This window comes from Gobius niger, assembly GCF_951799975.1.
Source record: "Gobius niger genome assembly, chromosome: 6".
NCBI lineage: Eukaryota > Metazoa > Chordata > Actinopteri > Gobiiformes > Gobiidae > Gobius > Gobius niger.
The window spans coordinates 28205284-28229651 of record NC_136857.1 but is presented as its reverse complement, the minus strand read 5'-3'; the positions used below and the strand labels follow the sequence as shown (position 1 = coordinate 28229651).

Genomic DNA, 24368 nt, shown 5'->3' with positions numbered 1-24368 from the left:
ATTATTAAAGGAGACGGATGTGTCTGCAGCAGATGAACCAGCCCTCCTCCTCCGGTGCAAATAGTACTTATTAGAACTATAGACAATTACAAAGCAAATGTCTCCGATTCTGAACAGCTTCTTTCCCCTTACACAGCAAAAACATGCTGGCTTCATTTCAGAAGTTGAGCTGCTTTGACAAGTCTACATTTATTTATTGAATAGAGCTTTTTTAAGATAACCCCTCTTACTCCATTATTTGTTTGTTTGGGTCAGTGCATGTTTATAATGAATATGTATGAACCTCATGCACTTAAACAAGCTCTTTCATAGACAGGCTAATTTGCATCCATTGTTCCACATTCACATTAACACAACGGATATGGATTGTTGGGACATCAACATCAAGAATCATTCAAAAGAGTCATAAAAAGAACTAAAACACATCCTACTTAACAATAAGGGTCCGCATTGTTCTATTAAACCTAAATGTGAAAGAATAAAATGATGATTAGAATCACGTCGGTGCAAAGTCAATATTTACACCTCGGCGTAGAACAAGTCGCAAATCCTCCTACGCTGCAATTAGCCGGCACCTCTGCGTGAACACGGCCCTGTTTGCCCACCGTGTTAAGCCCCTTTTAATCTGTCTTTCTACCGCTTTGTCAGGGCCAGCCTCAGCGGGAGCGCCCTGTGACAGCTGCTGCGTCGGAGTGAACCCAAACATGACGGGAAACACGCGGAGACAACATCGCACCGGGAGGAAGAGTCGTGAGAGGGGTTCGACGAAGGCTGGGTACTGGAGACGTGATGTGGAGGACTAACAGGAGAAAGACAGGGATTCTGTTATGTAACGTTTGTCAAATATGTAGGAACGGCTAGTATTGCCCATGCTGGCTGCCCACTGCTCCTACAGGTCGCCCCAGTGGCACTGAGGATGGGTCAAATGCAGAACAAATTTCCCTACAGGGATCATTTAAGTATACTTAAAGGTGCACTATGCAACTTTTTTATGTTCTATGTTGATAATAAAACATATTTGCCCTTTCAGTGACCCAGCGGATTTCCTATGGTGGTTAGAGTAGCACCTTTACTTACCACCCCGATGGCATGTAGGATCCAGGATCAATTGTTTTTTAAGGTTTTCACTGCTGATTGAACTGTATCCATCATTACATATGCATTACATTCCGAAAACCCACCAGAAACCCACCAGAAACCCACCAGTAACCCTGAAATGAAATAGACCCTGAAGCATCATAGGATGAAAAGCGAAGGCACAAAGTTAACCAGCCATACAGCCGCTGGGTCACTGAAAGTTCAAATACAAACTAATATGAATTATTTCCCCCATAAAAAGTTGCATAGTGCAGCTTTAACTTAACTCAAGTAAAAGTTAAGTAAAAGTATCTCCTTTATAGATGTACTTAAAAGTGCATTATGGAACTTTTTACACACAAAAAAACATATATTAAAGCATCTTAGACCGTTAAATGACACGTTAACAGTAGGGGTGGTTAGCATGGTGCTTCTACTTTCCATCCCCGAGGCCAGGATCAATTGTTTTATTAGGGTTCCTGGTAGATTCCATCAAGAAAACCTACCAGGAATCCTCAAAAACAATTGATCCTGGAGTGTTACAGAGGTGCCAAGCTAACCACTTAAGCTGCCACTGGGTCAAATACGCAACTTATATATATATATATTGCATAAAAAGTTCAATAATACACCTTTAAAGTAATTCCAACGCGGACCTTTTTCATTACTATCCATGGCGGTTGTTGACTTCATTTTTCGGACACTTCTAAACAACTGCTTGTTACTTACAGTACAGCATATTTACCGTTGTCACTTTCTGCTTATTCTGTCTAAACACTGCTCACCCTGTAGTTTGGAGATCCACAAACGTGTGATTCTTGTAATAATTTCGCAGTTCACGTGATTGAAATGCACAAAAACAATCCGTCTTTTCAGACAAACCGCTACAAATCGCCGTAACTGGCCCTAGAATGGAAATCCCTTACGTTGTTCTTCGTGACCTCTGAAGCATTAGCCTAATCGTATCATTTTTCACTCTCCAAACTCTCACAGATTTTCGTCTACATAGAACAAAAGGACGGACATCATCTCCGTCAGCATCCAGTTAGCGCCGCGATTATAGCGTTGGGATGGTATGCTAATTGAATACGGGCTAGCGCTGGCTGCTAATTGAAAAGGAATTAAGCAGAGATTAAAATAAGGCGTATTTGATCATTGGCGGGATTCGTTGCCGCAGCTCGGGGAAATTAGCGGCCGCGGGATAGAGGCTGATTAGCGCACTGTCTGACAATGATGAAGACGCTTTAGATTGGATTCAGAAATGTGAATCTATAATGTGACTTTGTGGATAGAGTGGATAATTGAGTTAGCAGTGCATTGAAAAGGACAATATTTTCGTAAATGTCTGTAAAATAAATGTCCAGAAACCAGACAAGCAAAATGTGTGCACTGTGGCCTGGACAACAGTTACTACAAAAGTTGAGTCATGTATAAAGTTGTCTGTCCAACGTGTAAACAACAATCTAATTTTTAACAAAAATTTGCATTTCTTAATCTAACTTTGAGAGCCATGAAACATTTTTTCTTAATTCAAGTGTAAAAAAAACAAAAAAAAACTGTCTCATGGACATATTATAAGTTACTCAAAGTAGGGATAATTTTGCAGTGTACGATGTGGCTACGCTAGTTCCGCTAATCTGAAGTTGTGAGTGCCCGTACTTCCTGTTCCTTTCCTTTTAAAGTTTAGCTTAGACCCGTTCAAATAGTCATATTTTCTAAAGATTCCTTGGTGGACAGTGAGTTACAGTGGGGGAAAAAAGTATTTGGTCAGTTCCCCATAGACTTTCTATTGGATTTTGGCCAAATACTTTTTTTCTCCACTGTACATGCTGTGTGTTAAATACTTGATCTGGGATGTAAAGAGTCTATGTCTATAAACGTAGGAGAGTTTTCCATGAGGCTAAATGCTAACATACAATAATAAACTCAATAAAACTAAATGATCAAGTACAGTTTAAACTATAAAGAAGACAATCCTTAAAGGCAGATTTGTTCATATTTGCCACACAATTTTAAAAGTTACACGCAAAATTAGCGTGAGCCATTAGCTGAAGTATAAACATCCTGAATTAAGTTCTTAACAAAGTAAGAATCGTCTACCAGGAATTCACTGTCCACCACTTTTCTTTAGAAAACGTGCTTATTCAAACATGTCTACGCTCATGTAGCGTAGCTTAGCCTCATTAGCGACTCGACTGCTCTCTGCTCTCCAAATAAAAGGCAAAGTGGGGCTGAATATCCAAACTAAGAAAAGAAAAGAGTAAAATCTGCATACATAAAATATTTGTACAACATGGTCTGAGAAAAGATAATATGCCGGTTGCAAACATTGGAGGTGACAGTTTTTTTTTACCACTGTTTTTCTGTGGCGCCATCAGTTTGTTGAATGTAAGTTCAGTTCAGTTTATTGTCCATTTGCAGCATTAAAAAACACGTTGGAAAAAAGTAAAAATACTGTACAAAATCCATACACAAATTTAAAGTGTTTCATTTAAAGTCATCACAGCTTGAGGAAGGAAACTGTCTGAATGGTGCTTAGAGCGATACCTTTTCAATGAAGGAAGCATTTCACAAATGGCCATAGCCGGGTGGCCTGAGGCTTCATTAACAATTTGTAAAGCTCGATTTAAAAGTCTAGCTTTATGTGTGGCCTCCAAGAACGGAAAAGTGCAGCCAATGGTCCTGCTGACAGAGCCAAACCACTTTGTTTAATGGCTTCTTCTCTTTCAGTGAGATTACCAAACCAAACAGTACAACACCTGGTTAGGACACTCTCAATTACAATAGTAATACAATAATAAAAGTTTAAAAAGAATCTTCGTATTTTGAGTAAATTCTCGAAGCATGCATGAAAAGTAATGTTAGTAGTATTAGAGCTAAAACTTAAACGTCTCGTGTTGAACAGGAGGACTCATGAATGCGCACAGTCTGCTCACCCTGTCGTCCAGACGTCAGCTTTGAATCCAGCGGGTTTAGATTTATTGGACTCATAACTAACGTGCCTGGATGTTTTTGTGCTGTAGCTCTTCAACAATGTCATAGTGAAATACTGACGTAGCTCCTTGTGGCGGCCCCGGTGCACAGCGCTGGGCCGTGTGTGCGGCTGGAGCTGCTCACTGAGGAGGCTAATCCGCTGTGACGAGCCCGGGGAAACTCCCGCTCTAATAGACAGATATGGGTCAGTGCTGCCAGCCCCGTGCCCGGGCCGCTGTTACTGCTGCTGCCGGCAGAAATGATTCTTTTCTTAAAATGGAAACGGAGGAATCCCCTGCAGGCTTTCACCTTCTCAACTTTAGCCCAGAGCAGGGAGCGGGACTGAAGGTGTTTTCAATGGGGACACAGCGGGGTTGTGATAAAAAAGCATTAGTCTTATCATGGTCCAGATAAAAAGTGCTTTTCAAGATGCTCAGAAGTTATTATAGGGATAGACTAACAGACTGTTGCACTGACAGAAGTGGAACAGTCTGGTTGCACCTTTGACTCAACTACTCACTCATACACTACATACATGGGGAAAAAACAACATTATGTAATAGTAAGACTCCACTTGAGAGATAAATCATAGCTATGGTTAAAAACTAGGACACAATTCGGGAATTTGTCGCAGGGAAGCCGAAATCAGCATTTGGATGAAAGACTCCATACGACTCTTTGAGACCTCTTTGGTGTCCGACAGATCTAGGAGACATTGCAGGGACGTCACAGAAACATCTCACAGGTTGAAGACAACATAAAGGGACGTCCAGTCGATTCTTATCACAGTTAAAATATGTTCAAGGGAGTATTTAGGAGTTTTCAGAGATATTTACCATGTTACAAAGTTGTACTCTCATCAAAAACATGTGGAGTTATGTTTTGGGCTGAATGTTTGTTGCAATGAAGTGCAAGACAGTGATTACGATGTGTTTTAGATTACTGCCCAATACCTGCAAAACACATTACAGCAGTAAAATCCGTCTGAAGTCTTTTCCAATTCGATATTTCCCCCACATTCGGCTTCTTCCTTTTTCCTGAATTTCTCTACACAGACACTCCCTGGTTGTTTGGACTTTGTGACAGTAATTTATGAGGAAATTGCTGTCTTTGGGGGATTTGCATCGAATTGTCCCCGCGCCGTTGTTGAACAAACATTTAGAGTCGCTAATACGGGGCGTTTAAAGCTCGCGGATGCGCGGGGCCCCCGGGGGAATCCTCTCTCCTGGCGCAGAGGAAGCCGAGCGTTTCATGTTTACACCGCGCACAGATGCCGCGCTGACAGCCGGTCTGCCGTCACCGCTGCAAGACGGAATGATGGCTTTATTCTTTGATAACAAGGCCTGACAATCGACATCAAGTCATATTTTGGATGACAGTTTTCAGCACGATGTCAGAAAGATACATACTTTTGTGGTTGCGATGAAGGTTTTACATTCAAGATTCAGTGAAGATTTTAAACATATCCAAAATGGCCGCATGATACTGTATATTGGCAAATTGTTGTGAAAACGTTAAAGACAATAACTAAAGGAACTAAACACGAAGCTGCTGATATATAGTATGTTTAAAGTGTTGTCTGCTGTTCCCATTCCATTTTTTGTGTGTGTAAATTTTACTTGAAAACATCGTCAAAGTAGCATCCGACATCTAGACCCCACAGCGATCTAACAAAGCAGCTCATTCCTCAGGCAGAGTTAATATCAAATACATATAGAAACTGTTACATCTAAGTGTCTAAAAACTTCAATGCTGATGGTAGGTGTTCTTATTTTAACTTAAAGCTGCATTATGCAACTTTTTTCTGAAGAAAAACACTTGCTATTTGTGTATAATTGACCTCTTTGTGACCCATTGGCTGTGTGAGTGGTCAGCATGGCGCCTTTACTTTGGATCACGGCGGCCTCCACAAAACTCCAGGATCAATTGCTTTGTCGGTTTTCTGGTGAGAGGTTCCGTCAGCAGTGAAAACCTACCAGAAACTCTCAAAAACAATTGATCCTGGAGCATCACAGAGGCCACCGTGACGAGAAGCAAATGCGCTATGCTAACCGCCCACACAACCAAGGGTCACTGAAAGGTTAAATACGCACTGAAGACTTCTTTTTCCACATAAAAAGTTCCATAATGCAACTTTAAGACGGAACACTGCAGTTGATTGCTGTAGATTAGTGATATAAATATGAGAATAAAATATATTATAAGTCATTTTATGTTTTAATGCATGAAAATGGTGATAATTGCCAATATCTTAAACTTATGGTTTTATTTTGTTGGTACATTAGCTACAAAAATGTGTTCAGATGAACGAGTGAAAAAATCTGCAAAGGGTCAAGTTTCATCTGCATTTTTTAGGTTGAAAACTACATTAATCTGTCAGGAATTAGACATAAAGAGGAAAACTCCAACACTGGAAAGTTTGGAGTCTGTAGGAGCTATGACTGCCTTGCCTATTTTGAGAAAGTGGGCCCTGAAGTTTTGTAATGCACATTATAAGTCCGTGCACAGCCATCAGTCCACTGTTGCTGATTGCCTTGTGTTACGTACACTGCCATTAACAAATTTTCCAGCCCTAGATGAGTCATGATCCATATCAAAATTTCCTAACTATCCTGTAATCTAACAGTATTCTTCAGGCTTGATGCCCTATTTGTTTCTCGTACTGTTCTTTTGAACGCCAGACCGCATCATCTCCAAGCCCTCTCCGTTTTGTTCCCGGTGAGTAGGAGTCGTAATGAACAACGTGTCCGGATGAACTTTGACCTTTCCTTTCAGCGGCGGAGACGGAGGCATAGGCAGCGGCTAACGAGCTGCTCCCCGATAAACAGCAGAGAGAGAGAGAGAGAGACGCGGATACGCTTACACGGTGCTAAGTGAACACACGCACTCTTGTGTCAGAGCCAGGCGGACACTCTCAGGGTGACGAGGGATTGATTTGGAGATTGATTTACACACGGGAAGCAAAACTGGTTTCAGAAATGATAAAAAGTGTGCTTATGTAACTATTCACACGATACTATATAGAAGACGGCCCATCTTCTTCTATCCACCTCAGCATATGTATTTGGTTCATCTTTACCTGTTCAGGCCCTCGCCCCAAAGTTCAATGGAGGGAATCTACTGCAGCAGTCCGCAAATATATTTTGAACAACGTGCAAAATGCCACAGATAGCCACAGTATGCTAAAGCTAGCGGCAGCATGCTAATGCTAACGGCAACTATTCACGGATGGGACAGACAGTAGGATTGGATCATCCAAAGTCATCTAATAAAATAAAAGCGGCCACAGCAGTCCGTGGACCAATGTTTTAGTTTATGATATGTTGATAAAAAATAAGTGAGGCAACGTATTTGTAATGCACAAGTTGTTGTATCAATTTATGTGAGTTGTTCATACTAATGTAACCTAAATAGCCGGTCATATGTTTAGTGTAGAAAAGTCTATAGTTATTGTTGTTTAATGTTTTTCCATTAGAGTTTATTAATAGATAGCCGCTAACTGATGACAAAAATGAGATCATATTGATCTCACAATGGAGAAAAGACTTTTACACTCACGGCAAATACTTTTAAAGGTCCTATATCATGCAAAATCAACTTTTTGGAGCTTTTAACCATGTTGTTATGCTATTTCCTTTTCCCCCTGAGTGGTTATTGGCTTCATTCACACAGTTTTCAGCAATTCACCTGAATCCTCTTCTCTGAGCAGCTGCTCCACCCTCTGCTGGAAAACGACCGAGTTGTGACACATAGTGTCAAACAGGAAGAGCCCGAAAACCATAATGTAATGATTTAGGGCCTGATTTTAATTTGTAAAACAGCGTTTTCATTCTAAGAAAAGAAAGAAAAAAGGGAAGTGCCCGACACGTCCGCGCTGCGCCTGCAGGGAAAACAAACGGTGCGTCTGAACAGATGTCATGTTTGCACCAAAAGCTGTGAATAAGGAGCTCTTTCTGACCTACTCTGGACACCGGTTCTTTTTTCTTACCTAACGATAATGTCACAGAGAAAAGCGCGTTAAGAGGACAGGACTTTATTCAAAGAAGAGGCCACTCGCCAGCAGTTGGAATCTCTTTCCGAGATTCAGTGACTATCAGCCAAAATAGTGTTTTTCTGTGACCGTCACTTCACTGATGGATGTTCGGTGAACCTTTGCCAGAACCAAAGATGGAGCGGCCCGAGCGGTGAGTCAAAGCACGTGTTAGCTTGTGTGTGTTAGCAATTTACAAAGCTGTGTTGCAAATGTCAACTCCTTTTAACTGCATTGGAAAGTGACTTCACTTTTTGCGGTGATTCAAAAGCTGCATCAGGAAATACTTATATTTATCAAAAAAATGAGTGCTCCATAGTGGCAGAGGCACAATATATCATATAAATGCCTATACTTTACTTTGGAATGGCTAAAATAGCATGATACGGATCCTTGGTATCGGTTAATATCAGATATACTCAAACCCTCTGTATCGGTATTGGAAGTAAAAAAGCTAGATCAGTGCATCTCTACTTTCTGCACATACCAGTGCACAACTGAGGGATCTGGGAGTACAAACTGAACTGAACAGGGACAAAATCAGAAAATAACCTTTGGTCTCCGAGATCACTGGTGATTAAGGTACTTGATTTCATTACTTGAGTATAAGGTAAGGTAAGGTACAGGTAATATAGGCCAAATATTACTCCAATAAAAGTAAAAGTTGCTTAGTTAAACTTTTACTAAAGTCAGGGGTGTCTTTTTTCACTGAGGGCCACATAACGTGTATATGGTGGATTAGTCAATGCAGGGAAAAATCCACCTCAGTGTTTAGCAGAGTTTTAACCCGTGCCCCAGGCCTTTATTTTGGCTTGGAATCTTCAAACCATCTTTGTAAAATGTTTTGAAACTTGACGTAAAAGTACCATCTCTGGCGATGTGGGACTTAAGTGAAGGTACCAAAGTCATTTGCCGTATAAAATACTTCAGAATTCACTGTCGAAAGCACAAATGCGTTTAAACGAGTGATATGAAAAACAACTTTGCAGCTTCAGAAACACAAAAACAGTATATAAAATAACCAATGACCAAAAAAAATACATTTTATTGTTTTTTTCCCCCTCAGCTCTCAGCCATCACCGCCAGCTCCTCTTTCCATCGCTCTCTTTTCCACAAGCTGTAATTTGAAGCCACTTACAACATCAAAAAACACATTTCTCCACACGTTTCTATTTTCTGAGAGCTTCAATCTGTTCCAATGGGGCCTGGGCTTTGATTGCCGGTGTCTGCGCGACAGAACAGAAACCCTCATGTGGTTGAATTTAGCCCCAAACTTGCGTCAAAGAAGGAAAATGTTTTTGTTTTCAGGGTAATGGACATTTGGTGTTGTTTGACAAGCGTTCCTTTTTGCTCTATTGATGAAACTTTAAACATCGGTCCCTCCTCGCAGACACGGAGGGGAAGAGGGTCTAAATTATTCATGGTTCGGTGCATTTTATAGCCTTGCGCCTCCCTTGGCCCACACTTCATGCAGCTAAAAGATTAAGACAATTAGGAGAAAAACCGCTGTCGAGGCTAGGAGAATTCCCCTTATCTGAATTACCCCAGTTTCCATTTTCTGTTGAAGAAAATGGCCAAAATTGCCAATATTTTCAGCAATGAAACCCCTTATAAAGGATGGAGCCAGGCTTAAATTTATAGTTTTGTTGATATGCTACAAAACTAATTCCAGAGTAACAAAAAAAATGGAAAGTTTGGAGTCTGTAGGAGCTGTAACATTGGAGGTTAATGATCCAAGGACCCTGCAGTTGAGAACCACTGTCCTTGGCCTATACACCAACACATTGTACACTGTGACCTTGTGCAAGAAAAATGACTAGTTCATTCATAGCAAACGAAAAGCCCAAACCAGCATGAGTGCAGCGAAGAGGCCTTGTGTGCGTGCATCTCTATGAGGCAGAAACAGGCGCGGACTGTGGACAAAGGTAAGTGTGTGATATTGAGTTGTGCTAATGGGCCCACATCCTATTTATGCCCCCATCCATCAGAGGCCCTGCTCATCTGTATGCAGATGAGGACGCCTCATTACAGACACCATTAAAATCAAACCACGCTCGGGACAAGAAAAAACAAGCACTGACTGTTTTAGGCTCTTTCAGCACCACGGACAGGGACACATTTTGGTCGATATACCTTACAAGTACCTTTGTTAATACCGAGGGACTCAGCTACATTTGGATTAGACGACTGGAACCGTGCAGAACATATTTAATTGTTTTATGTGACCTTTTTGTAATCAGTAAAGCCACAAATGTATAATTGTCTGCCACCAACAGTCCAAAGTGCCGCACACAAGTCAAACTTTTTATTCACCGCGATTCTAACCGCGCACACTAATTCAACGCTCTGCATCTCATTTAAAAAGATACATGCCTCACGCTGTATTGATGCTTTTTTTCAAGAAGCTTTTAAACTTGGGTAATACCAAAATGGAGAAAATGGGCTTGTTTTTTTTTTTGTTTACTATTTACAATTGAGACAGTAATCCAATGTCACAGTGCCAAAGCAACACAGTTTGCAAAGAGAATGTGTCATGGTGAACGCAATTTTTTCGGAGATGTTTGCAAATAAAAGATCTGATCCTTGAAATCCGAATCACACAAACCCCTATTATGTTACATTGCAACATTCCTCATCATGTCAGGATTCTCTGTTCCAAATTTCACTGCAGTGCGACTACAGCAAACAGCCTTGACCATTCCTGCGAAATAACCAAGAAACTAAAATACAACATTCCAAACTGCTCGTAGTGCGTGGGAGGGAGTCCTATGTCAAATGCGCGCTTGTAAACCACATTCATCATTAGAGTTATGAAACCAACCTTTCGGAAATACAGTATGTGTGAAAGTGGGATATGAAGTTGGCAGCGGAATGTGTCAGACTAGGATAAGGTCACGGTTTTTCTGAAGCACATCTTTTCGTTGATTTCAATCCAGTCACAGAATGCAGCCTGCCTGTCAGCTGGAGCGAGAGAGATGAAAAGAGAAACGCCGCACAAAAACACCGTCAATACCGTCAATACAAACTGGAAAATGAGTTTGGTAGTTCATATTTCCGTGTTCTTGGTTTGAGGATGTGTTGAAAATGTGCACTTGTTTAAATGAAATGAAAAAATCACAGCATGTGGGACATTTGTACAACATTGTGTGGCTCTACTGCAAAACATCAATATTTGCTAGCATCATGTTGACAATAGCCATGCTGCTAACTGATCATTTCAGAATGCTTCGCCAGGCCAATGCTTCAACAGAAAGTGAAACACAAATAACAACACCAGTGTTAACGTTATGTTTTAAGTTAAAGATGGTAAAATAATAGTATGTCTCTCCTTTCTCTTTCAAAGCGCAGAGATGATAAAGTAATACAACATGGCCTCGTTCCTGTCTCTGTTCTGACTAAAATGTATGAATTGCCCTGTGTGTTTCCCGGGGACATTGCGCTGCCGGATCTGTCGCCACGCCACGGCTAAGCTAATCGCGTTAGCCACCGGAACGGAGAGTAGGAAGGCTGTCCGTCATTCACACCCTTCCCCTTTGCCCATCTCCTCCTCCTCCTCCTCCAGGCGCCCACTCAGCCTGTGCCCCCTCCCTGTTTCACAACACAACTGGACACTGGCGACATCAAAACAGTCTCTCGTGCATAATCAGAGTAAAAAGGAAACTGAATGGTCGGCATGACTGTACAGGGTGCACTAGTAGACGAAGGTTCTCAGGCATCTTTCCTGGGTTGTTTTAGTGTTGAGCATATTTCACCTCTCACTTCAAGAGGCTACAACAGCATTATTATTTAGTTTTACGCATCACCTAAATAATTGCAGCGATTGCATTTTTCTTACTGCAAAGTACTCTTAAAGGTGCATTTTGTTACTTTGAATGCAAAAAAACACAAATTTATATTTGGGCGTGATTGACCATAAAGCCAAACCGCGCAGAATTTTACCCAAAAAAATAAAATTGAAATGCTTACATGTGATTTTGCTGTGAGCGGCTCAGCTCTTCTAAGACATGACGTAACTTTACCGGGAGTGGGGACGTCTCCAGCTCGTTTCCATGGAGATGTCGACTAAAGTCAGCAGAAATTGAGATTTTAACAGGCTAGGTTCCCATCCAAATCCATTCTTTGATTTCTCACTGCAGTAATAGCATTTTCTGTCGAGCTGGTCATTAGGAGCATGTTTTGTACTGATGGCAACAGTATAGTCCAAAATGTTACGCAGTGTACCTTTAAATTACCCAATGGCAGTAAGGGCGGGTGTCATGGCAGATTTACTTTACATCACGGTGGCCTCTAGGACTCTCCAGGATCAGTTGTTTTTAGGGTTTCTGGTAGGTTTTCACTGCTGATGGAACCATCTCCATGGTCACGTATACAAACACCAGGAAAGTAAAGGCGCCATGCTAACGACACATACAGCCACTGGGTCAGAGAAAGGTCAAATATGCAACATAATTTTTTTTTCTGCCCGCATAAAAAGTTGCATGATGCACCTTTAAAGTGCAGATACAGGACATACAGATTTACAAGTACAAGTATGAGATTAAACTGCTACTTAAAGCCACTCGCGTAGAATTTCCCCCAATAAATAAAATTGAAATACAAGTGTAACCCACATGAAACAATGGGCTACTAGACCAGTACACGTTATCTAAGCTGCAATTGCACTAGTTGTCCACTAGAGTGTGCCACAGCGCCTCAAATAACTTAAGTCTCACCCATGCGGTCATTGTCACTTCACTCGAAGCACGCTCCTCGTGTGTCTGATCGAACGGAGCGAGTAAGTACTAAAAATAGCAACTAAATATGATTATTATGATTCTAATTACTTATACTGTACTGTAAACAGGCTAAAGGTACAAGTCTGTGTGCTGCAGAAGTGACTCCTTTGAAAAATCTATGAAGAAAACCCCGGTGAGTGCTCATGTTTAGCTTGAGGCTAATGTGTACTCAGTTAGATAAATTGAGAACACTGAAACCAGATATTTCGTATAAAAAACCAGTCGGGTGTTTTATGAAGTAAGCCCAATGTTTTACCTGCTTTGGTACACATGTATCATTGCAATTTATCGGAATGTAATAGAAAATGCTAAGCGGCTAATGCTAGCTGTTGTTGCTAATGGCTAACGTGGTCATGGTTTTCTTGGCCAGTGTTAGCACTACATTACAAAAGCACATGCTCTTAGCGGAGCAAAATGTTGTATTTGATATCAATACTGCATATTTAAGAATGGCAAACATTGTACAACTTTGATTTAAAAGGTCAGTTCATTAGTTTTGATAAATACATTAAAAATACAAGTTAAAAGGATATGATAAATAAGCAATGCTGACAATTTGAATGTTTTATTTTAAAAGAGGTTCATGTGTTTAAATGTAATTTCATCATTGTTATGTGTTACTACTACAAATGTGGTAATTCTTTATTGGCTGACTAAGCTAAAATCTAGAGAAATTTAATGCAGTTGTCCTTAGCAATTGTGTAAAGAATTGAAATGACTTTTATTGGAGAACATCGAATGAGGTCTCGTAGGGAAAAGAACTGAAATTAATTTACTTTCTGCACTTTGTGTAGACTGGTTTGATAGTGAGCCCTGAAAAGTGATGGCGAGCCCAGCCCATGATCCATGCAGGCGAGTGTGATGGTGTGGCCAGCCAGACGCATTCCGCTGCAGAAGAACCGAGACTGGACCCTATCCATTGGATTGAGATAAGACTGAAACATTGGTCACAACACTACCCGGGTAGCAACGTTGCAACCAAACCTTAGAACCAAACAAACTGAACTTTACATCTTTTTTGGGGGAAAGAGCTCTATTTTCTTTTCTTTGTTTTATTTTATTGTATACACAGTGTATCTGTTAATGTGGTTGCCATACTGGTTGAGCAATAAACCACAGGTTGTTCATCTTTTCTTAAATCTTGGCAAATCATTCCAATCTCTCTCTTGGACGTACCTAGCAGATGTTAGTGCTTCTCATACTGGTCCACTCTAAGGGCGCTACACAAACTTGGCGAGCCAGCCAGCCAGGAGAATTAAGAACTCTAAACAATTAAGATCACACTGAACAACTTGTTTTATTGCTCTACCTTTGAAAACAGCCTTTTAAAGGTACAAAACACTGAAAATGGATGTCATTGAGTCTCAAAACGTTAAAGTACCTAACTCAGTTTTAGTCAAACCTATAACTGGTGATGAACTTGACAACGAAATTATTGAGCATTTAGGTACGGTTGGTGCTATTGAACGTGTCATTAAAGTAACCAGTGAAGAACCACAGTTTAAAGATTCTGCCATTGTGGAATTCAAATCAGGTGAATCCGTCACGTTTTTACAAGACACTTTACCTTGTGACAGGCCTAGCAGTGATCCCAAAGTTGTCCACAAGGTTCAGCTGCTATCTGATCTGTACGCTTCTGATAGGGGCTCAAGCATCACTAATGCTTATCTAACTGAACTCCAAGGTGTAGCTAAACTCGTTGGTGTCGATTTCGAAAAGATTTTGATCGATGAGCTTGCACGTATACAGAAAGCAGCCCCAGTGCTTGAAGTTGCAGATATGCCTGTTTCACACCAGGAACCTCAGCCCTCTGGTGAGGTTTTAGTTGAACATAACACCAATGACTCCACAACGAGTGGTAATCTAATCGATTTTCAATCAGTTACTGAAGAAGTGGCATCACCTAGGAAACAAACTGTAGTTCTAAATGCTGAACAGCTTACTACCCCTGAAATCCAAAAGGTTGTGGTTGAGCATGTAATAAGAAACAGCAACCTACCTTCACACGGTCATGTCAAACTTCGAACCTTCTCAGGAAAAACACCAAGTTCCTACCCTGAATCCGATTACGACACATGGCGCAGTAACATCGAGTTTTTCCTCTCTGATCCAAACGCCTCTGATCAGCACAAAGTCCGGAAAATTCTTGAAAGTCTTGCTCCACCAGCTCTAAACATGGTAAAGCACTTGGGAACAAATGCAACTCCTCATGACTATCTTAGTCTGTTAGACTCTGCATATGATACAGTTGATGACGGAGATGAACTTTTTGCAAAGTTTTTGAATACCAATCAGAATCCAGGTGAAAAGTGTTCAGAATACTTACAGCGTTTACAGATAGCTCTCAACAAAGTTATCAAAAGAGGAGGAATGCAAGCAAACGACTCAAACCGACAGCTTCTAAAACAGTTTTGCCGAGGCTGTTGGAACAACAGTATCATTACCAGCCTTCAGCTTGAGCAGAAGAAAAGCAAACCGCCCTTGTTCGCCGAGTTACTTCTAATGCTCCGTGTTGAAGAAGATCGGCAAACAGCTAAGTCTAGCCGAATGAAACAACATTTTGGCAGTTTCAAAACTAAAGCTCAAACAAACGCACTGTCAGTTGATGAACAATACAACCAATGGGCTGGTGATGAAACAGACACAGCTACTACTAATAATGAAAAGTCGCATTCAACCAACGATACACAGAAACTAGAGAAACAACTTGCCAAGCTACAAGCCCAAATGGCTTCCCTAAAGGCCTCTTTGTCCAACACCTCCAGCCAGTCATCCTCTAAACCCAATAAAAAAATTAAACCTAAAACCAAAACCTCAGACAATCCCAACCCAACTTACTTATCTGAGAACAAACCTGTGAAACGTCCACGTGCAGGGTACTGCTTTAGGTGTGGCGAGGACGGCCACATAGTGCCTTCTTGTAGCAATGAGCCAAATCCAAAACTTGTGGATGAGAAACGTAAAGAGCTAAAGCAAAAGCAATTAGCTTATGACGAACAGAACAAGACATCTTTAAACTGAAATCAGTTTCTATTGAGGGACAAATAGGGACTGAGCCCATTCAAAAATGTCCCACCAACAAATCAAAAGCCTTCCTTAAAGCTCAGAAAACAGTAAACCAGAACCAACTTCCAAAAGGTCTGGTAGGTCAGAAATGTACAGCTAATGTCATGGTATGCGGTATTCAGTGTAACTGTTTACTAGACTCTGGGTCCCAGGTGACCACAGTCTCTTCCTCTTTCTATCATGCTAACCTGTCAGAACATCCTATTCACCCTATTTCAGGTTTAGATGTTGAGGCTGCTAGTGGTCAAAATGTACCGTACTTGGGTTATATAGAGCTTAACTTAAAGTTCCCCAAAGACTTTGTTGAATCAGCACCTGAAGTCCCTACTTTAGCTTTAGTAGTGCCTGACGTACGTTCAAACTGTGATCTCCCTGTCCTTATAGGCACAAATGTTCTAGATGTAGTCTATAATGAATATTGCGATGGCAAAAGTCCAAATGAACTGTCACCAATTTATGGCTATAGACAAATCCTAAGAACACTCAAACTCAGACAAACAATGAACTCTACAGGGAAAATCGGCTTAATGACTCTGAAGGCTAAAGTGCAGCATGTCATTCCTGCAAAAGGACGAACCCTCCTCGAAGGCTATGTTAAAGCCCAAAGCACTGAAGGATACGCAATCGTGGAGACACCATCATCATCCACCCTGCCTGGGGGAATCTTTGTGGATTGCTGTCTTGTAAATTTCACTGAGCAGCATCCTCAGAGGTTACCTGTCTGGGTAAGAAATGAGACAGAACATGACATAACTCTGCCATACAATTGTGTCATTGCAGAACTTCACACTCCAGATCACATTTATGATCAGTTGCCTGTCCCAAATACCGGAGGAGATCCAATCCAAAGCTGTGCTGTATCTGCCCAGTCATCCAGTCAAACTCCCGAATCTGACTTAACATTTGATTTTGGAGACTCTCCTTTGGCAGAAAGCTGGAAGGAAAGAATAACCAAAAAGTTGAACGAGTATGGTGATGTGTTTGCCCGTGACGATTTAGACTTTGGGCACGCAACCAAAGTGAAACACCATATAAACTTACATGACAACACACCCTTTAAACAAAAGTCACGACCCATCCATCCAAACGACTATGAGGCTGTGAGACGCCACCTGCAAACACTCCTCAATGCAGAAATAATCCGTGAATCGGAGTCACCCTACTCCTCCCCAATAGTCGTTGTGCGGAAAAAGAACGGCGAAGTGCGCCTCTGCATCGATTATCGCAAATTGAACACCCTTACGATACGTGATGCATACGCACTCCCCAACCTTGAGGAAGCCTTCTCAGCCCTCTCAGGCTCGCGATGGTTTTCGGTAATGGACCTTAAATCAGGCTATTACCAAATTGCCATGGAGGAGCAGGATAAGCCAAAAACCGCCTTTGTCTGTCCACTAGGGTTCTACGAGTTTAATCGTATGCCCCAGGGCATTACCAACGCCCCTAGTACTTTCCAACGATTAATGGAAAAATGTATGGGAAACTTGCATTTGAAGGAAGTACTAGTATTCCTGGACGATATCATAGTGTTTTCCAGCTCACTAGAGGAACATGAGGCAAGGCTTATTCACGTCCTCCAGCAGCTTCGAGAGAACGGCTTGAAACTCTCACCTTCCAAATGTCGCTTTTTCCAAACCGCTGTGCGTTATTTAGGGCACATAGTTTCTAGCAAGGGAGTAGAAACTGACCCAGATAAAGTCGAAGCCCTTCGCACATGGCCGAAACCCCAAACACTCAAAGAACTCAAGTCATTTTTAGGCTTTGCGGGGTATTACCGTAGATTTGTCAAGAACTTTTCCAAGGTAGTTAAGCCCCTCAACGATCTTACTGGAGGCTATCCGCCTACCCAGAAGGGCAGAAAAGCCACCTCCTGCCCCAATGGCTACTACAACCCAAAAGAGCCTCTGACAAACCGTTGGTCCCCCGCCTGCCAACAAGCTTTCGAGCAAATAATTGACAAACTCACCACAGCGCCGGTACTTGGATTTGCCAACCCCAAGTTACCGTATGTCCTCCACACTGATGCAAGTACTACTGGTTTAGGGGCAGCTCTTTACCAGGAGCAAGAGGGTGAAATGCGGGTTATCGCCTACGCTAGCCGAGGGCTCTCCCCCAGTGAAAAGCGATACCCGGCACATAAGCTTGAATTTCTTGCTTTAAAGTGGTCAGTGGTGGAAAAGTTTCAAGACTATTTATATGGTACAGCATTCACAGTTATAACAGATAATAACCCCTTAACTTACATCCTGAAATCCGCAAAGTTAGATGCTGCCAGTTACCGCTGGTTAGCGGCACTCTCAACGTTTAACTTCAACATAAAATACCGTGCAGGCAAGAGCAACCAAGATGCGGACGGTCTCTCCAGGCGTCCCCATGACACTCTCAGAGACGACCATGCTTCTCTTGCAGAAAAAGAGAGAATGAAACAGTTTGCCTCTCATCACCTGACAACTTCACCTAATCAAGACACCCTGTCAGCTGACACAATCAACGTTCTGTGTCAACGCCATCTTTTGGTCCAAACTCATAGTGACTCACCACCTATTGCTTTAGTCGAATCCCTTGCAATTCATGCAGATGCAGTTCCTGACACTTTTGCAAATGAGGAGATGGTTGGTTGTTTGACAGTACCTGCCTACACGGAGGAAGAGCTCCAACAACATCAGCAATCTGATGCAGTCATCAAAACAGTAATCCATCTGCTGGAAGCTCAAAACGAACCCGTAAACTCTCACTCTGACTCTCCTGAACTCAAACTGATGCTAAAGGAATGGAAACGACTAACAATGAGAAATGGTCTGCTTTATCGAACACGTCAATCAGAAGACAACCTCACTTACCAGTTGGTTGCCCCAACTTGTTTAAGACCCACCATCCTTACCTGTCTTCATGATGAAATGGGGCACATGGGTCTCGAAAGAACCCTTGATCTTGTCAGGTCCAGGTTTTATTGGCCGAAAATGGCTGCGGACGTCGATCACAAAATAAAATCATGTGGCCGATGTGTCCGTAGAAAAACCCCTCCTGAAAAAAGTGCTCCTCTCATAAACATTCAAACGACACGCCCCATGGAACTCGTGTGCATGGACTATCTGTCCATAGAGCCAGACAATCACAACACCAAGGACGTTTTGGTCTTAACGGACCATTTTACTAAATATGCGGTCGCAATTCCAACCAAAGACCAAAAGGCCAAAACCGTTGCTAAGTCTCTATGGGAACAGTTTTTTGTGCATTATGGGTTTCCAGAGCGGCTTTTGAGCGACCAAGGCAGAGACTTTGAATCACAGCTTATAAAAGAACTCTGCGCTCTTGTCGGTGTCACCAAAGTGCGAACTAGTCCATACCACCCTAGGGGTAATCCGGTTGAACGGTTCAACCGTACTCTTCTAGCCATGCTTGGTACACTGCAAAACAAAGACAAAAGCCACTGGCGCGACTATGTGAAACCTTTGACTCATTCCTACAACTGCACAAAGAATGAAGTGACAGGGTACAGCCCTTATGAGCTGATGTTCGGGCGTCAGCCTCGGCTCCCGATTGACATTGCCTTTCACTTACCTGTCAAGGACGGCACGCCGAAATCCCACTCTGAATACGTGAAACACCTCAAAGCACGCCTTGAGGAAAGCTATCAGATCGCTACAAAAAACTCGCAAAAGGTTGCAGACCGAAACAAGCGTCGCTTTGACAAGGCAGTGAGAGAGTCAACTTTGGAGGCCGGTGATCAGGTCCTTGTCAGAAATCTACGGCTGCGTAACAAACATAAGCTAGCAGACAAATGGGAGCAGACAGTGTACAAAGTTCTCTCTAAAATGTCTGACTTACCTGTGTACAGAGTACAGCCCATAAATGACGACGGTCCCACTCGAACTCTGCATAGGGATATGCTACTCCCTTGTGGTGACTTAAATGAGGAAGTGGAAGTTGAACAACCTAGACCAAAACCAACTCGTCCTCGAACCAGACAAAGTCTACCTCAACCTAATGAGGAATCCTCTGAATCTGATTGTGAGTCTTATTGTTCACTTCCAGTCACCCATGACCAAAGGTTCATTCAAGTATGTGAAATCCCAAAACAAGCAACTGTCCAACCAATTGGTGAACCGCAAACTAATGCTATCCCTAGCTTGTCTGCAGAGCCTATCAACACAGCTTCCGACACAAATAACCAAGAAACTTGTGAAACGAATGTGGAACAAAGTCAGAGTGAAGAGAACACAAGTCAACAGGAAATGGAAATGGAAATGGAAAATGGAAACTTACTGGATATGGAAATGGAAACTGGAAACTTACCGGACATGACAATCGGAAATGGAAATCTATCGGATGTAACAAATGAGGAAATGCAAACGGACAATGAAACAGACAATGTACTAATCACTGAAACTCCTGCGAAAGAACCTGAAAGTGAAACTCTAACAGATCAAGACATGACAGACACTGCCCGAAGGTCAGAAAGGTCACGTCGACCACCTGATCGTTTTCATTATCTTCAGCTGGGTAAACCCTTAATCTCCTTTGCCCAAAACTTTCTTGACAGTTTTAACAAAGCACTTGAGGCTTTTGGTGATAACGTCAATCTGAGTCTCGAACAAGAGCATGAAGGGACTCATGCCAAGTCAAGGGGGGAGGGTGTAACCCACATGAAACAATGGGCTACTAGACCAGTACACGTTATCTAAGCTGCAATTGCACTAGTTGTCCACTAGAGTGTGCCACAGCGCCTCAAATAACTTAAGTCTCACCCATGCGGTCATTGTCACTTCACTCGAAGCACGCTCCTCGTGTGTCTGATCGAACGGAGCGAGTAAGTACTAAAAATAGCAACTAAATATGATTATTATGATTCTAATTACTTATACTGTACTGTAAACAGGCTAAAGGTACAAGTCTGTGTGCTGCAGAAGTGACTCCTTTGAAAAATCTATGAAGAAAACCCCGGTGAGTGCTCATGTTTAGCTTGAGGCTAATGTGTACTCAGTTAGATAAATTGAGAACACTGAAACCAGATATTTCGTATAAAAAACCAGTCGGGTGTTTTATGAAGTAAGCCCAATGTTTTACCTGCTTTGGTACACATGTATCATTGCAATTTATCGGAATGTAATAGAAAATGCTAAGCGGCTAATGCTAGCTGTTGTTGCTAATGGCTAACGTGGTCATGGTTTTCTTGGCCAGTGTTAGCACTACATTACAAAAGCACATGCTCTTAGCGGAGCAAAATGTTGTATTTGATATCAATACTGCATATTTAAGAATGGCAAACATTGTACAACTTTGATTTAAAAGGTCAGTTCATTAGTTTTGATAAATACATTAAAAATACAAGTTAAAAGGATATGATAAATAAGCAATGCTGACAATTTGAATGTTTTATTTTAAAAGAGGTTCATGTGTTTAAATGTAATTTCATCATTGTTATGTGTTACTACTACAAATGTGGTAATTCTTTATTGGCTGACTAAGCTAAAATCTAGAGAAATTTAATGCAGTTGTCCTTAGCAATTGTGTAAAGAATTGAAATGACTTTTATTGGAGAACATCGAATGAGGTCTCGTAGGGAAAAGAACTGAAATTAATTTACTTTCTGCACTTTGTGTAGACTGGTTTGATAGTGAGCCCTGAAAAGTGATGGCGAGCCCAGCCCATGATCCATGCAGGCGAGTGTGATGGTGTGGCCAGCCAGACGCATTCCGCTGCAGAAGAACCGAGACTGGACCCTATCCATTGGATTGAGATAAGACTGAAACATTGGTCACAACACTACCCGGGTAGCAACGTTGCAACCAAACCTTAGAACCAAACAAACTGAACTTTACATCTTTTTTGGGGGAAAGAGCTCTATTTTCTTTTCTTTGTTTTATTTTATTGTATACACAGTGTATCTGTTAATGTGGTTGCCATACTGGTTGAGCAATAAACCACAGGTTGTTCATCTTTTCTTAAATCTTGGCAAATCATTCCAATCTCTCTCTTGGACGTACCTAGCAGATGTTAGTGCTTCTCATACTGGTCCACTCTAAGGGCGCTACACAAGCATTTATTTTATGACAGATATTTTCATTATTGAAAAATGCCTCATAAATGTACAAACAAACTTTTATGAGAATCACCTCTCTTAAGATATGATATCGGTAAACTTTACAGTGAGTGGGTACGTCTCCAGCTCGTCTCCATGGAGATGTGACTAAAGTCAGTAGAATTTGAGATTTAAACAGGTTAGGTTCTCATCCAAATCCATTCTTTGATTACCCACTGCAAAAGCAGTATTTTCTGTGTTGATCTGGTTATTAGGAGCATGTTTTGTTTTGCAGCATAGTCCAAACTGTTACGTAGTGTACCGTTAAAGTGACACTCTGTATGTTCATAAATTCAAAAGGTTGGGTCTTATTGACCTCCTGGGTCTGTAATTTGACAAAAAGTAATATTAAGTCATTGTATTTTTTCTCTCTTTTTGCTGAGCTCAGCCACCAATCAGAATCCCTAGTGGCATAACTTTGACCAATGAGATGAGCTTTACTGTGAATCGGCCTGTCCGGTCCAATCAGAAGGAGAGGGGGGAGGGAGTTTGATCCATTTATATCTGAAACCTCTTTCTCCTCATTTTGCAATCTTGCAGACCCTCACTTTAAGTCAAACTGTAAAACAAATTGTGTTGTGTTGTTATTAAACCATTTCTGAACCATCTGACATACTCTATGTCAGAGACTGAATGAGCCTCTGGTGTTTTGTAGCCGTTACAACATGTACAATAGGAGCCTGGCCATGGAATACAACATAAGCGATAGGGAAAGGAAATTATAAGGCATTCCAGCAAATTCAGGACCTTTTTTTTTTTTTTTTTGCTGAATGTAACATGAGACTGATGCGGCACTAGTTTCGATTTATCAATACTGGCTTGTGGCTACTACATAATGAGTGGATAACAGATCTCATCAGATATCAGAACTTACTTCTTCCTGTATAATGTAAAAACGGAACTAACTACATTCAAAACGACAAACAGCGCACATGCACCCGCAGAATAATGATTTCGCAACTGTCGAGATAGTAGTACAGGAGTTAGTAGTAGTAGTAGTAGTAGTACAGGAGTAGTACAGAAGTTCTCTAAACATCATCTGTTTTGGTGTTGAGGACATTTTTTTTTTTTTACATATCAGTGCAAAGGGAAGCATTGTTTTTCTAATTGCTTATTTAATAAAGTTTTCAAAAATGTATAGTTTTGATACCCTCCACAAACATCCAGCAAGATTACATAGTGACCTGGACTCGCTCCCTCTTTCAGTGTTTGTAAACACACATGTCATACAGAACCTTTAAGTTCCGCCCATCTCTATTCCTGGTGTTTTTGTCCTGACGCTATTAGCTAACGCTAAATAAACATTAAAATCTAAAGGAGCTGCATATAAATCCTAAGTCACCAGTTGCTTATGTGTATGTAGCTAATGGGGAATTCAATTTCATTTGCTTAACAACAAGAACTAACATTTAGCTTTAGTGCTTTGGTCATTAGTTCCTTCACACATAAGAGACGGTCAGTGTTGAAAACTAGATTACCTGAACAGTAAATAAAGCATGATTGAAATAGGAATAACGTAAATGAGTAGAAAATCTAAATTAAATGGTCTCTATATGAAACAAAGAATGGAGATTTCATATGTGCATCCAATATTTTGGATCTCGCGTTATTGAAGAAAACAAACTGGAAATATGCAGTCTTATACTCCAGAGGGGAACAGGTCAAGCTTAAGGCGTGCAGAGAGCGTTAGCTCCATAACAGGTTACTTGCTTTCCGACTGGCCATGCTTATCACTACTACAAACCAACACGCTCCAGCTCGCTCTGAGACTAGTCCTGACATGTACTGACCGTACGCAACAGAGGTTTGTTGTGAAGGGGAACAAGGGAAGGAGCTTGGAGAGAATGTGCTTGATAAACCAGGAAGAATTAACTAAGAAGGGAGAATTTTGAATATGTTGTTTTAGATCAAAATAGCATCAAGATACAAGGACAGGGACTACTGTGCTCACTGAGAATATTTCAAATGGCAATTAAAATCAATGTCCATGTTGTATCATAGTGGTGGATTATTTGCACCAGTTTGCCTTTCGACTGAGGAATGGTACGAAACCAAATGAATGCCACAACACGCACAAAAGACGACACACTGTCCACGTTGTGCCCCTCTAGTCCACGGCTTTACATGGAAAGCCGTATCTAGGCTCGGTCCAGCTAATATGCACTCACTGGATTTGTGAATGTTTGGAATTGGAGGCGAACAGTCCCCTCCGGTGGCGCGGCCTAAATGAATTTCATTAAGAAAATCAATTAAGGTGGACGTGGTTCCCTGGGCACGGGGGGGGTGTTGTTGGTGAATGGGGGGGAGCGGGGGTTTTTGGGGGGTGGTCGGGGTCTTTGTTCCCTTTGTTTTATTTTTTGACAGG

At 41.5% G+C, this 24368-nt stretch overlaps 1 protein-coding gene across 1 annotated transcript in view; it reads right to left on the bottom strand.

Annotated features, from left to right (window-relative positions):
• The window catches only part of LOC306964180 (nucleolar protein 4-like), a 251440-nt gene that overhangs the window by 80866 nt on the left and 146206 nt on the right, over positions 1-24368 (bottom strand). The gene's annotated exons all lie outside the window — the stretch shown is intronic.